We start from the raw sequence: 15,971 nt of genomic DNA, 5'->3' as shown, positions 1-15,971 counted from the left end.
TGCTGTAGCTGACAGGCTGAGATGTTATTGCCAACTGCTATCTGAGAAGAAGTTTCTGGCTGGCTCTGCCGGCAGAGCGGCGGGAGGCCTCTCTCCCCCAAATTCACATAGTTTTCGTTACTGCACGCGGTGGTGTGTTTCATTCTCGGTAATGGACAGAAAGGCGCCCAAATTACTTGCACGATGTGCTTTAATCTCCCTCAGGAACACGGAAATAAGCATCCATCAACTTTGTGCCCAGTATGTCTTTCTTTTTCATCGCGCAACTGGCAGTTCTGGAGCAGTTCTGGAATATTGTCTGTGTTCTCATTCACTGAGGCCAGTTAGGTGTGCGAGCAGGAAGCCGCACGTGGTCGGTCCCAGCTCCCACAAGGCAGTGTAGTCTGCAAGAGGAAGGAGAGGCCGCGGTGGGCCTGGTGGGTAGGTCTACGGAGCCGCTGCAGCCAGATCCCAGCTGCGGCCCTGCTCGGGATCCGAGGACCCAAAAGCATTGGCCCGACTGTCTGGGCCCCACCGTCGTGTCGGTGTCGAGCCGTCCCCCACCCCCACCCCCACCACCGTCCCCCTGCACCAGATACTCTCCCCACCGCAGGGACGCACCGCCCTTGACAGATGCGGAGAGTTTGGGTTTTGTGATTCAACAGTTGATAGTGAGCATTCCCCCCAGAGAAGCAGCAGCCAGAGCCAAGCCATTTCTCTCTCACTCTGTGGTCCCTAAGGCTCTTGGAGTGTTTACACTGAACTCCAGGCCGGGGACGAGAATTTACAGCCTTATCACAGAATTAAAGGCGCTGGCCTGGCGGCTGGGGGGATGTGCGTCTCGCTTGCTAGTTTTCCAGCGGAGACTTTTGGCTTCGTGTGGGCGGGTGGTTATTTTATTCTCTCTCTCCTCCTCTGCCTGAAGTTCCTCTTTGAAGATTATCTGTCATGTTTATTGAGATAATGAGGATTTATTCTTTACTTCTATTCCAATATTAGTCAGGAAATGATTGCTATAGGAAAGCATTCTCTTAAAAACTGCAAATTGGATTTAATCGATATAAGGATTGCTATAGGTCAGTATTTCTCTTTTTAAAAACTTAATCGACTGCTAAGTTGATACAAAAGAATATTTAAAATTTATGTAAGGTATAAAGAATAGTAATACAACGAATACTTACTGTAAGTTAAGAACGTAACTGTTTCTTTTTCAGGAAAGTTTTTGAACTTTATATACATAGAATCGTATCATACACATGCTTTGTGGCTTGTTTTCAAGAAACTTTAGGTTTCTGAGTCATTCATTGCGCTGCATGTAGCATGCTTTTGCTGCATATAGCTTGATATAAATTACTCATGTTCACTGCTATATTCATCCATTCTATTGTTGGTGGACGTTTGGGTTATTTCCAATATTGTCTTTTACAAATAGTGCTGTTGTGAAGGTTTTTATACATTTTTCCTGGTCTCCTGGTCACTCTAGAATTTCTCTAGGCCTAGGGTCTATCACTGGGAGTGGAATTACTGGGTCATGAGTATGTGCATCTTTATTTACTGGTAATGCCAAATTGTTTTCCATACAGATTTACTCTCTCACTAGCAAGATATATATATATAGAAATTGTGCAAACCTTCACCGATATTTAATGTCAGATTTTTTTTTTTGGCCAATTTAGTGGTAACAAAATGGATCCTTATTGTGATTTCTACTTTCGTTTCTTGGATTACTAATGAGATTGCACATCTTTTCATTGGCCATCTGGATTTCTTCTTCTGTGAAGGGCCTGTTCTCCATTTCCCATTTCCGCTTGTTAGTTATACGTTTTGCAAATATCTTCTCTTGATTTGTAGCATGTCCTTTCACTGTATTAATGACAAATTTTGATGAACTGAGGTTCTTGGTATTAATGTAGTTTAATTTATCAATATTTGTCTATATAGTTGGTGGGGTTTTTGTGTCTTATTTAAGAAACTTGCTCCTCATCCTAGGTTAAAAAGATAGTCTCCTGTGTTGTCTTCTAAGAGTTTTATGATTTTACCTTGCACATTGAAGTCTTTAATCCACCTGGAATTGATTTTCATGTGTGTGTGTGGCATGAAATACAGACCCAATTTCATTTTTTTCCATATGGATATCCAATTATTCCAGGATCATTTATTGAAAAGTCCCTGAAATGCAAAGGCTACTGTCATAAACTAAGTGTGACTTTGTGTTTTTTTTTTCCTGGGCTCTCTATTCTGTTCCTTTGATCAATTTGTCTATCCTTAAATCAATACCATACTGAATCAATTATTATAGTTTCGTTGTAAATGGTAATATCTATTAAATTAAATTTCCCCTTGACCCCTTGATTTTCCATATAAATATTAGAATCAGCCTGTCAGTTTCATAGGAAAAAACTTTGGGGATTTTTATTGGAATCATATTGAATCTAAATATCAGTTTGGGGAAAGCTGACACTTTGATGTTGAACTCTTCAACCCATGAACATGGTATATGATTTAAACTTTCTCTAATGTATTTCAAAAAACCTTTATAATTTTCTTCATAGAAGTTTTACACATCTTTTCTTAAATTTATTTCTAGAATCTTTATACTTTTGATGATATATTAATGGCATCTTTTAAAAATTATATTTAACTATTCAGTGCTGGGGTATGGAAATGCAGTTGATTTTTGTACATTGATTTTTGCATCCAGCAACTTGTAATTCTTTATCTGTAGATTATTTTCTTCTACATAATGGTTTTATCTGGGAATATAGATAGTTTTGTTACTTTCCAATCCTTATACTTTTTATTTACTTTTCTTAACTTCATTGGAGAAAGGTTAAATAGAATTGATAATAACAGGGAACCTGGTTTTATTTCTAACTTTAAAGGGAATGCTGTCAACATTTCATCATTATATGTGATGTTTGCTATAGATATGCTTTATCAGTGTTCAATAAGTATAGTTCTATTCCTTCTTTAAGAGGTTTTTATTGTGAATGTATATTCAATTTTGTCAAACACTTTTTCATTATTGAGATAAGCACATGGTTTTTCTCTGTTACCTCGATGAATTTCTGTAATTAATTTTCTAATGTTATATTAACCTTGCAATCTAGGGGAAAAAACTCAACTTGATCTTGATGTATAACTTATTTTACATTGTTGGGTTTGGTCTGCTACTATTTTTCTTAGGATTTTTCCATCTAATGTTCCAAGTCTTTATTTCTTAGAAGCAAAATAATTTCACCCAGTCTCAATGATATTGAACCTCAGAAGAGTTATTAAAAGTATATTCCACCTTGTGACCTTGAAACACATGCTTCCAAATAAAAATCTTTCAGGAGTATCCTGGAAGCACCATATAAGGTTGATATCTCACTCCCCATTGTATATTCTGCATCCTTTGAATTTTAAACCTTGAGTTTATTATTTGAGCAACTTTTCAAGCAGCATGAAAAGAAACTAAATTTCTTGCACTGCACGAAAGTGATATATGGAGATACAGTATTTTTACCAAGTTCCTAAGTACCTTTAGCCATAAAGAAACTTCTGGATTTTGTATCTACATATATGATACAGTCAGTTTATTTTTGTGCTTCCAAGTAACTGTTCTTATTAGATTGCTGTGCTTGCCTGGCCTGTCCTCACAATTGAACCATAAGTTTTTCTAGAATAGACACTGCAGTCTCTAGTCCTCATCTGTCCTGTCCTAATGGACAGGCTCTGGCTCTACCCACAGAGCAGGGTGCACTCCATAAATAGGGACCAATTGCCATGCTCCTGGATAAAGATGTAGTGTGGGCTAGTGATTAAAGCCAGAGTGTCTCAGCCTTCACGCTTCTCAACAATCACTTAAGAATTCATGCTCATTCGTCTGGCTTTGCTGTCAGATTTCCCACAAGGGAGAAAACAACACTGGGTTAAAGATGCCTGTTCTGGAAAACAAAGTAGCAGATCCCTCACATGAATTCCTGTGATAACATGTAGCTCAGGAGATGCGTTCAATCTGAACTTTCCCCCAATGTCTATCTTTCTACACCGTCCAGTTGACTTTTAAGAGGAATCAAACCTTTCATTTTCTTAGTGATCCCTTTTGGTCTAGGATCCTTTTTATGGCAATTGGACTGAGACCCTCCATTTTATTAGAAGTGTCAGTGGACATGGTTGTTTGGAAATGAGAATGATTGAACAGGGCCATTATGTGGAAGAATTTTTGAAAAGTGAGGGCATAGCTAAAACAAACACTATTTTTAAGCTTGGATCTACTGACCTTGGGAACCACAAAATCATTATTTACTAAGTAATGCTTCACAGCTTGCCATTGTTCATCTGAACGCTGGTGGCAAAACACACTACTCACGAGGGACCCCTAATCGGATTGGCTGATAATGGGACCCACTACTCCCAGTCTAAAACCCAGTTCCATGCTTCTTGGTTTCCTACTACAGGGTGAGAAAGGGGGCAGGTGAAAACTCCTGGGCCTGAAAATGTCTCTTCAGGGCTCCATGAGAAGCCCTTGAAATGAACTCATAGAGCAGGGGGAGAAGGCTATATGTTATTGCTATTGTAATTTAAAATAATATTCTAATAAATGAAAACCTCTAAGATTAGAGACACATATGGACACTCTGTATTGTGTTGAGTTTAATCAACCGTATATCGTTATTATAATATTTTTAGTTTGCTTTAAAATACTCCAGGAGAGGGGGAAAATTGTAGAGGTGGGAAAATTGTAGAGGTGGGAAAAACATGAAACAAGAATGGCAGAATGTGGATCATAAAAGGCTGGGGGATGGATGGATGGGATTGATTATACAAGTCTCTCTACTTTAATGAAGGTTTGAAAATTTCCATGCTGATTTTTTTTATTATTCAGTGATTTAAATGGAAAGAAAGATACCAACCTTTATGTTGTTAACACAAGTAAACTTTGGTTCCTATCCACGGTGGATGCTGTGATGTGCTACTCAGATCCCATTCAGGAATGAAAGCATATTCTTCAGCTGCTGGGGGTGCTCCCCACAGAAAGGCCTCAGCCACCAGCCCCTTACGTGGGTTGTCTTTGCTGGAGAGAGAGACATTTCACCCAAGGTTGCACACTCTTCCTGGAACAGCCTCCTCCCGTGACTCATTGATGTCGGGTAATAAGGCCCGGCCTCCTCACTCCAACATTCCAGCTTCAGGTTCCATTGAGATTGCATGGCAGCTCTTTTTCTCCCTCTGGCTAGTGCTGCGTCTGTCCCGCCCCCTCCACAGGTGATAATCCCAAGAGCACTTCCTAATAAACCTTCTCCAAGCTTATCTCTGATTCACAGTCGGCTTCCTGGGGAACCAGCGCTGACACTACTATAAACGCAGAATCAGAGCATGTTAGTGATGAAAGGGACCTAAGTGCTTTCTCAATGCGAATCCCTCATTTTACAGGTAAGGACATGGCACACGAAAGAGGTTATATGACTTGTGCAGTACCAATCACTTAACTAGTTGATGCCAGAACTGAAATGGTGGAACACAAAATTCCTAACTCCCACAGGCCAGTCCATTGCCCTGTTCACTGATTCACATGGGCCCACTTTGAAAATCAGTTTGGTCTTGCAGTGTGTTGGGCAAAGCTTACTAATATATTACATAGTTTTGACTACTTGCAACAGATTAGTCAACTAAAGGTTGTTAGCAGCAAGCACAGTTATTTTCTTCTACACCCAGAAGGTGAGCACAGAAGTTAGAGATGTCATCAGAAGCCCATATTCTTTCCATCTTTCTGCTATAATATGTTCAGTATGTTGGCTTTTGTCCTCAAATCTCAAGAAGGCTGCTATGGCTGCAGGCATCACATTCACTTACAACATCATCAAGACAGAAAAAAGTGTTTATTATTATTATTATTTGTAATTAGGGAGAAAAGCCTTTCCCAGAAACCCCTCAGCAGACTTCTCCTCCTATATCCTTGGGTCTTATACCCATGCTCTAGCTATGAAGAAAGCTGGGAATCCAATTTTTTTGGCATTTGGGGCCTCTCTAGGGAGATGAGCTCTAACAAGGAAAACAGAAGGCTGAAAGATCACTGGTCAGGCAACACAGTAACTGCCACATCAGGCTAATTTTCATCTTCCGAAACCACCTGCTCAGCCAAGGAAAGGTATTTATTGGATATAATATCATCTAATTAGTACTTTTAAGATAGCTCCTCACCTAGGAGACTTAATCGGCCAGATGAAGTGGCCTACATTTAAACCACAAATTTGAAACATGCATTGTTCTTTTTAAGACTTTATTTTTTTAGAACAATTTTAGGGTCACAACAAAATTAAGAGAGAGGAAGGATGGAAAGTTTTCCCGTTTACTCCCTGCCCCCACACACACATAGCCTCCCCCATTATCAACATCACTCACCAGTGTGCTACATTTTTTACCAGGGATGAACCTACGTTGACACATAATAAACATCCAAAGTCCATAGTCTACCTTAGCATTCACTCTTGGTGTTGTACATTCTATGGTTTGCACAAGTGTGTAATGACATATATCCATTATTCTAATATCATACCAAGTATTTTCACGGCCCTAAGAATCCTCTGTGCGCTGCCTTTTCATCTCCTCCCGTCCCTGCCCCTGGCAACTGCTGATGGGTTTATTGTCTCTGTAGTTTGGCCTTTTATACTTCACTGAAACAGAGACCCAATTACTATGAAACACGAAAGGATGTGTTTTATATGAACTACGTAAAACACAACTTTTACTTTTTCAATGTGAGCTTTTTTACATTTACAATCATTAGGATATTTTGTTTTTTAAGACTAAGAAAATTGATACTGTGGAAATGATTTGAATTAACTTATCTGTGTCTATAAAACTTTAGAACAAACCATTAGGGGAAAAAACAGCAAATATAGGACAGAACAGGGTAAGAAAAGTAAACTCAGAGTCATTTTACATATTGACAAAATGGTGGACTTGGTGGAGGAGGAGAGAGCCAAACATGAACAATTTTGAATTTTTCCATTTTCCTTAATCTGTGACTGGAAGTTCTCCACCATCAGCCACCAGCGGATGGCACTTGTCTACTCCTCTTTTGGATTTATCACAAGGAGGCTTGGTTTGATACTATGTTATAACTCCCCAACCAGCTTCTCCAATAGAGAGATAGTCATTCATTATTGTATTGTCCAAAATACCTAGCAGAGTTCTTTGTATTCAGGTAAATGTTTACTGATTATTATTTTAGATTCCACAAATAACTAACAAGGCAGTACCCAACTGAATGGAAGTTCACAGTGTATATAAATAATGACCAGTGATTTAGCTGCAATTTAGGGGAGATTATTTCCCTAAAGGTTTGGTTTTAAGCCCTCTGCTTCTTAACGTTTACATGACTTAATGTAACATGGATAATGGAATAGAAATCATGATCCCGGCATTTTAAGGTGAGGACAGCTTTAGAATTTAGAGCCATTAATTCAAGTGTTCATTATTACATTCAGCAAATCTTTGTGAAGCACTTATTCTAAGCCAGGCCCCGTGCTTGCACTTGAAAGACAGGGCATAGTCATTATGGAGCTTCTGTGCTCGTGGTGGATGCACACACAGTAATACCAGTCTCCGTAATGGCAGGCACCATTCACTGGGTGCTGACCACGTGCCCGGCCCGGTTTGGATTGGTTTGTGTGAACTGACTCATTTAATTCTCCCACAGCTGTGTGTGCTAGGCACCGCAAATGTCTTTATTTTATAGGTGTAGAATCTCAGGCCCAGAGATGGATTCATTACAGTGCCCAACGTTACACAGCTGGTAAGTATCAGCCAGGACGGGAATCCAGGCTGTCTGCCTCCTGAGCTACACTGACTTTCAGTAATCAAAGAAACTTATAGATCAATGGAAAATTATAACTATTCTGAGAGCTGAAGAGGAGAGGTTCGTGACACTATTAAGCGTATTTTAAGAGGAAATTACCCAGGTAAGAGGTCAGGGGAGGCTTCATGGGGTAGAGATGGTTAGGATGGCATCTGAAGGCAGAGTAGGCATTAACTAGGGGCTAGAGGAGTATTTTAAATGAAAGAAATACCTTTTGATGGAAAGGAGCAAGGGGAGATTCCAGAAACTCACTACCAAAAAAAAAAATGGAACAGAAGGAGAATCTATATATCTGATTTCAGTTTGCAAAGTATTTTCATGTTTGCTCTTGTGTTTAATGCTCACAACCACCCAGGGTAGGTTTAAAGACTTAAACAATTTAACCCAGGCCACAGACAGGATGCAGTAAGTCTGGGACCTGAACCCAGATCTCCTGACTCTGGTTCCCACAGCCATTCCACCAAACCACAGTGGCTGGACAGCTCAGAGGAGGAACAGAACTGGACACGTGGAGGGCATGAGCAAGTATGGCAGACAGGACAGGGCACACGTAACTCGAAGGTGCAGACGGAGCAGCAGTAACGCTGGTGACACTGGTGCCTGAGGAAATGATTTTATCTGGGTCTAAAAATGAAGTATAATTCAAAATCAGAGGCAAAACATAGTTACTATGAGAACTGACAGAATTCAAACATCACCTGTAACACTGATGTTAGGACAGGGCCACACAGCTTCCGGAGGGTATGAAGAACTAGAAGAGACTCAGGAGGGTAAGTCAAAGAAATTTGGCTGCTTTTGAAGAAAGCTATCAAAGGTTGCTTATCAAAACCATTTTATGACAAACAATGACCAGCTTAGTTTTTGTCCTCTCCCAGAAAGCAAGAAGAATTTACACCAGCCTTGCAAATAATTCTCCATTTTCTGGCGGGAAAGAAAGACATCCTAGGATGAAATACCTCAAACAACAAAACCCTTAAGTCATTTATGCTTGGCTGTGGAATTCTAATGTGATGCTCTTTCCTCTTCCAGATTTGCCTGTTTATCTTTCACCTAATCCAGTCTCAAAGTTATTTTGAAATCTTCCAAGCGTGTGTCATAATTGTGCTAAGGAAAAGTTAGTCAAGGATTAAAATGAGACAAAAAGACACCATCCAATAAAATAAAGCTGCAGATAACGCATACAGGGGATAGTCCATAGAAGGATAATTTTATAATCCTTTATAATAATTTTATAATTTGTCAAACATTTTATAATATCCCAACAGTGTTATTACTTTTAGCTGTCCCACATTCCTCCCCCGCAGCCACTCGTTTAATGCAGCTGTCAATAAGCAGGGCGCCTGTAGTCAAAAATGGCTGCTGAGGTTATGGGAGGAGACGAGGTATAGACATTAGACCCCAAACTCCCTTACTATATTATAAACTCCTTGAGGGCAGGGACTCTCTTACAATCACCTTAATGCATACTGTAGCACCCAGCATCAGTGCTAGCGTACAAAAGAGGGTCAATAAATGTTTGCAACTGGTAATAGTTGTGCCTTTTCTCCTCTTCTCTCTCCTACTTACCTTTCTTTTCATTGTCATGACTCCATCACTCTAAAAAATGTGTCTCTCTCCTGCTCCATTTTCTTGTCTTCAACACACACCTCACTACCTGACAGTAGACCCAGACGCACCGTTTAATCTTGCAAGTGGCAAGCAGAAGTAAGTCAGATAGAAAGAAATATTTCTTGACTCTCAGGGATGTTAAACCCTAACACAGGTTGATGGGAAAGATTGTAAGATCATTTCTCCAGGAGGTCTTTGAAAACATACAATATCTAGAATGATTCAGGGGTGAAGACCTACACAGAGATCTAGTTTAACATCCTTTAAACATATACATATGTACACTACATGTTCTCTTTATTATAAAAGTTATCAGTTGCAGAAAATTTGGACAATCTAGGAAAGTATAAAGAAGAAAATAATAATCACCAGCCATAATCACACCACCTTAAAAGAGCTACAGTTAGTATTTTGGTGTATTTCTATTTTTTAAAAGTATCTACCCATGCAATCATTCATTCAACAAATTCTCATTAGGTGCCTACCAACATTCTATGGAGAAACAGGCAAAAAACCATCATCACAATAAAAGGAAAACTATATAGTATGGTAGAAGATATTAAGTGTATGGAAAAAATAGTGCAGGTTGAGTAAGATGGTTGATCAGAGACGCTGGGGCAGAGTGGAGGGGACTGCATTTTTTTTAACAGGGTAGAGAAATAGTTTTATTTTTTCAGTGACATCCTTTATTTTCTAATTTTTTATTGAGGTATAATTGACACATATTAGTTTCAGATGTATAATGTAATGATTGGATATTTGTATATATTGTGAAATGATCACCAAAATAAGTCTGGTTAACACCCATCACCATAAATAGTTATAAATTTTTTTTTCTTGTGATGACAACTTTTAAAATTTACTCTCAGCAGTTTTCAAACGTGCAATACAGTATTATTATCTATAGTCACCATGCTGTGCATTACATCCATATGTATTTTATATCTGGAAATTGGTACCTTTTGACCCCTTTCACCCACTCCCCACCTCTGCCTTTGGCAACCACCAATCTGTTCTCTGTATCTATGAGCTCATTTTTTTTCCTTTTTTTTTGGATGCCACATATAAATGAGATCATATCGTATTTGTCTTTCTCTGTCTGACTTATTTCACTTAGCATAATACACACAAAGACCAGCCATGTTGTTGCAAATGGTAAGATTTCATTCCTTGTATGGCTGAATAATATTCCATTGTGTGTGTGTGTGTGTGTGTGTGTGTGTGTATACCACATTTTCTTTATCTGTTCATTTGTTGGTGGACACGTAGATGTCCATGTAAATAATGCTGCAGTGAGCATGGGTGCATATATCTTTTTGAGTTAATGTTTTAATTTTCTTCTGATAAGTACTCAGAAGTGGAATTGCTGGATCATATGCTACCTATTTGTAATTTTTTGAGGAACCTTATACTGTTTTCCATAGAGGCTGCACCAATTTATGTTCCCATCAACAGTGCACAAAGGTTCCTTTATTCCACATCCTCACCAACACTTGTTATTTCTTATCTTTTTGATAATAGCCATTCTAACAGATGTGAGGTGATATCTCATTGTGGTTTTGATTTGCATTTTCCTGATGATTGGTGATGATGGGCATCTTTTCATGTATCTGTTGCCCATCTGTATGTCTTCTTTGGAAAAATGTCTATTCAGATCCTCTGCCCAGTTTTTAATTAGATTGTTTGGGTTTTTTTCCTATTGAGTTATACGAGTTCTTTATATATTTTGGATATTAAACCCCTTATCAGATACATGATTTCCAAATATTTTCTCCCATTCCACTGGTTGCCCTTTCATTTTGTTGATTGTTTCCTTTGCCGTGCAGGAGATTTTTAGTTTATGTAGTCCCACTTTTTATATTTGTTGCCTTTGTTTTTGGTATCAAATCCAAAAAAATCATTGCCAAGACCAACATCAAGGAGCTTACCTCCTAAGTTTTCTTCTAGAAGTTTCAGGCCTTACATTAAGTCTTTAATCCGTTTTGAGTTAATTTTTGTGTATGGTTTAAGAAAGTGGTTCAGTTTTGTTCTTTTGCATGTGGCTGTCCAGTTTCCCCACCATTTATTGAAGAGACTGTCCTTTCCCCATTGTATATTTTTGACTGCTTTGTCATAAATTAATTGACCATATATGTGTGGGTTTATTTCTAGGCTCCTGTTTTGTTCTGTTGATCTATCTGTCTGTTTTTATGCCAATACCATACTGTTTTGATTACCAGAGCTTTGTAATTTAGTTTGAAATCAGGGAGCATTCCTTCCAGCTTTGTTCTTCTTTCTCGAGTTGACTTGGGCTATTCAGGGTCTTTTGTGGTTCCATACAAGTTTTAGGATTGTTTGTTCTGTTTCTGTGGGAAATGCCATTGGAATTTTGATAGGGATAGCATTGAATCTGTAGATTGCTTTGGGTAGTGTGGACATTTTAACTCTAATCCACAAGCATCGAATGTCTTTCCATTTATTTGTGTCTTCTTCCATTTCTTTCATTAATGCTTATAGTTTTCAGTGTACAGGTCTTTCACCTCTTTGGTTAATTTTATTCCTAGGTATTTTATTCTTTTTGATGCAATTGTAAATGGGATTGTTTTCTTGATTTCTCTTTCTGATAGTTTGTTATTAGTGTACAGAAATGAAACAGATTTTTGTATATTGATTTTGTATCCTGCAACTTCACTGAATTTGTAGATTAGTTCTAATAGTGTTTTGGCAGAGTCTTTAGAGTTTTCTATATATAATATCACGTCAGCTGCAAATAGTGACAGTTTTACTTCTTCCATTCTAATTTGGATGCCTTTTATTTTTTTCCTTGCCTAATTGCTCTGGCTAGGACTTCCAATATTATGTTGAATACAAGTGGTGAGAGTGGGTTTCCTTGTCTTGTTCCTGATCATAGAGGAAAAGCTTTCAGCATTTCACCATTAAGTATGATATTAGCTGTGGGTTTGTCATATACGGCCTTTATTATATTGATGTACATTCCCTCTATTCCCACTTTGTTAAGAGTTTTTATCATGAAAGGATGTTGAATTTTGTCAAATGCTTTTTTACGTTTATTAAGATGATAATATGATTTTTATCCTTCATTTTATTAATGTGGTGTATCATGTTGATTGATTTGTGGATGTTAAACCATCCTTGCATCCCTGGAATAAATCCCACTTGATCATGGTGTACGATTCTTTTAATGTATTGTTGAATTTGGTTTGCTAATATTTTGTTGAGGATTTTTGTATGTATGTTCATTAGGGATATTGGCTTGTAATTTTCTTCTCTTGTGGCATCCTTGTCTGGTTTTGGTATCAGGGTAATGTTGGCTTCGTAAATGATTTTGGAGGTGTTTCCCCCTCTTCTATTTTTTGGAAGACTTAGAGAAGGATTGGTATTAATTCTTTGAATGTTTGCTGGAATTCCTCAGTGAAGCTGTCTGGTCCTGGAGTTTTGTTTGTTGGGAGGTTTTTGATTACTGATTCAATTTCCTTACTAGTAATTGGTCTGTTCAGATTTTCTTTGATTCCGTCTTGGTAGGTGTATGTTTCCAGGAATTTATCCATTTCTTTTAGGTCAGCAAATTTGTTGATGTATAATTGTTCATAGTAGTCTCTTATGATCCTTTGTATTTCTGTGGTATCAGTTGTAATATCTCCTTTTTCAGTTCCAATTTTATTTATTTGAGTCCTCTCTCTTTTTTTCTTGGTGAATCTAGCTAAAGGTTTGTCCATTTTGTTTATCTTTTCAAAGAACCAGCTCTTAATTTCATTGATCTTTTCTATTGTCTTTTTTAATCTCAATTTTGTTTATTTCCACTCTGATCTTTATTTCCTTTATTCCACTAACTTTGGGCTTCCTTTCTCCTTTTTTAGTTTCTTGAGGTGTAAAATTGGGATTTTTCTTGTTTCTTGATGTAGGCATTTATCCCTATAACCTTCCCTCATAGAACTGCTTTTACTATATTCCCTAAGTTTTGGTCTTTTGTATTTCCATTTTCATTTGTCTCAAGTTATTTTTTTATTTCTCTTTTGATTTCTTCTTTGACCCATTGGTTTCAGTAGCCTGTTGTTTAATCTCCACATATTTGTGAATTTTCCAGTTTTCTTCTTGTAATTGATTTCTAGTTTCATACCATTGTGGTCAGAAAAGATGCTTGATATGATTTCAATCTTCTTAAGTTTATTAAGACTTGTTTTGTGGCCTAACATATGATCTATCCTGGAGAATGTTCCATGTGCACTGGAGAAGAATTAGTATTCTGTTACTTTTGGATAGAACGTTCTGTATATATCTATCTCTTAAGTCCATTTGTTCTAATGTGTTGTTTAAGGCCAATGTTTCCTTATTAATTGTTCTATCTGGATGATCTATCCATTGATGTAAGTGGAGTATTAAAGTGCCCTACTACTATTGTATTGCTGTCTATTTCTCCCTTTAGGTCTGTTAATATTTGATTTATATATTTAGGTGCTCCTACATTGGGTGCATAAATATTTACAAATGTTATATCGTCTTGTTGGATTGACCTCTTCATCATTATGTAATGCCCTTCTTTGCCTCTTATTACAGTCTGTCTTTTAAAGTCTGTTTTGTCTAAGTATAGCTACCCTAGCTTTCTTTTGGTTTCCATTTACATGGAATATCTTTTTCCATCCCTTCACTTTCAATCTATGTGTGTCCTTACATCTGAAGTAAGCATTTGTAAGCAGCATATAGATGGGTCGGGATTGCAATTTTAAATGGAATGGTCAGAGGAGGCCTTATTGAAAAGGTGATATGTGAACAAAGATATAATTGGGATCATTTCAAACAGACTACTGTGCCATTTGCTTTGATCATAACATTATTCCTTTAAACAGGCGTATTTAATAGATGCACATCATTATATCTTATGAATGAGCATAATTTTATTTAATCTTACGATTTTACATTTATATCAATTCCATTTACTTTTTCTGTGGTATACATTCTTAAATATAACGTTTGTGGCCTCTCTGTTCAAGTATTGCAATGAACAGGATAGAGGCAAGACTTAGCTCAGAAAAGATGAGGCAGCATGAAGGTAAAAATGTTAACTTTCTGTTAAACATGTTGCAATAGTTTTTCCAGTCATCATTTAATCTGTTTATGATATGTTTTTAAAAATAACATTTGAGATTTTGTTAAAAATCTATATATTCATTGTTGAAATTTTGGAAAACACAGAAAAGCAAAAGAAAACTTAAAATACCCATAATCACATCTTTCAGAGTTAATCATATTTTGTCAAAATATACACTTACTTAAAGTTTGTATCATATTAAACATACTGTGTTATAACATAATTTTCATTTAATTAGGACTGAACATTTTCTAAGTATTTACTTTTAACTATTTTATTGATAAGTATATTTTAAATATACTATTTTTAAAGTATTCTTTTACTACCTAATTTTGTAATAAGTGTATACTATTCATTTTTTGGTCATTCCATAAACTATCCTCATTTTATAACCTGAGTTGTCTAATTTATCACTATTATAAAATCCTTTCACATACATCCTTGCACACAACTCTTATTATTTCCTTCTATAATAAAGACATAAATCTGTCATATGTGTTGCAAATATTTTCCCTAGTTTGTTGCTTTCATTTTAGTTTTATTTATGTTGTTTTTTAAATTAAAGAAATTAAATCTGTCAATCCTTTCCTTAAGGGATTCTTCTTTTGCCTTTATGGTTTAAAAGAACTTTAGCACTCTGAGTTTTCTTGTTTTTTTTTTAAACTCTTTTCCCTGGTGGGATTTATTTTGGCCTATGATATGACAGTGAACCAACTTTATTTCTTTTGGAATAGTTATGGCTTGGTTAACCTTCAACAGGGCTTTCTTTTCTTTATTTTATTATTCTGTCAGTCAGAACTGATCTGAATACTGCTTCAAACCATATGTAAGAGCAAAGATGGTGCTTCTATTGACATTCCAAGTATTGGCATACTTGGGCGTAGGAAACTGAGGGATTGAAAAAAGGAAAAGAATTGTTTCAAGGAGAAGAAATAAATACATATAATTTTAAAATTTTAATAAGACATGTTAGGAAAAGATCTAAATGCATAATTCCAGAAAAACTCTTTAAATATAATCCTGAACTTTAAAACACCATTTCATAGCTCCTTAGCAGTTGTACAAACTGTGGAAAGTTGGCATCCCCTTTAGGACTGACATAATGTATCAATGAGCACTCTCTTGTTCCTGTGAGAATACAAGGAATATGGTAATAACAAGAGCTGCCATTTGTGGGCACTTAGCACATGTAAGGCATTGTACCAAGCACTTCACATGTGGTATTTTATTTAATTCTCACAATGCTCCAGAAGGAAGGTAATATTATGATCCCTCCTTTACCAATGAGGAAACGGAGGCTCACTGGAGTAGAAGAAAACTTCCAGAGTCGTACAGCTAGTTGATTGTGTGGAGAGGACTCCTCAACTTTTTCTCAGTAAAACTTAGGCAATGCAATAGTAAAAACAAGAATAGGAGGGAAAGTCGTAATTGGATATATCGTATCGTGTCTCC

At 37.0% G+C, this 15,971-nt stretch overlaps 1 protein-coding gene across 5 annotated transcripts in view; it reads right to left on the bottom strand.

Moving 5' to 3' along the window:
* LOC147917288 (uncharacterized) overlaps nucleotides 1-15,971 on the bottom strand; it is a 121,230-nt gene that overhangs the window by 90,688 nt on the left and 14,571 nt on the right. The window contains exon 2 of one of the 5 annotated variants that reach the window (XR_015551972.1): nucleotides 4,878-5,038. The exons of the other annotated variants lie outside the window; for them this stretch is intronic. The gene's annotated coding sequence lies outside the window, so the exon portion shown is untranslated. The remainder of the gene's footprint in view (nucleotides 1-4,877; nucleotides 5,039-15,971) is intronic. 5 annotated transcript variants of the gene reach the window in all.

The sequence above is a fragment of the Ceratotherium simum genome, chromosome 4, assembly GCF_057802395.1.
Source record: "Ceratotherium simum simum isolate JZ-2026a chromosome 4, ASM5780239v1, whole genome shotgun sequence".
NCBI lineage: Eukaryota > Metazoa > Chordata > Mammalia > Perissodactyla > Rhinocerotidae > Ceratotherium > Ceratotherium simum.
The sequence above is the reverse complement of the archived record's forward strand: the minus strand, read 5'-3'. Positions and strand labels throughout refer to the sequence as shown.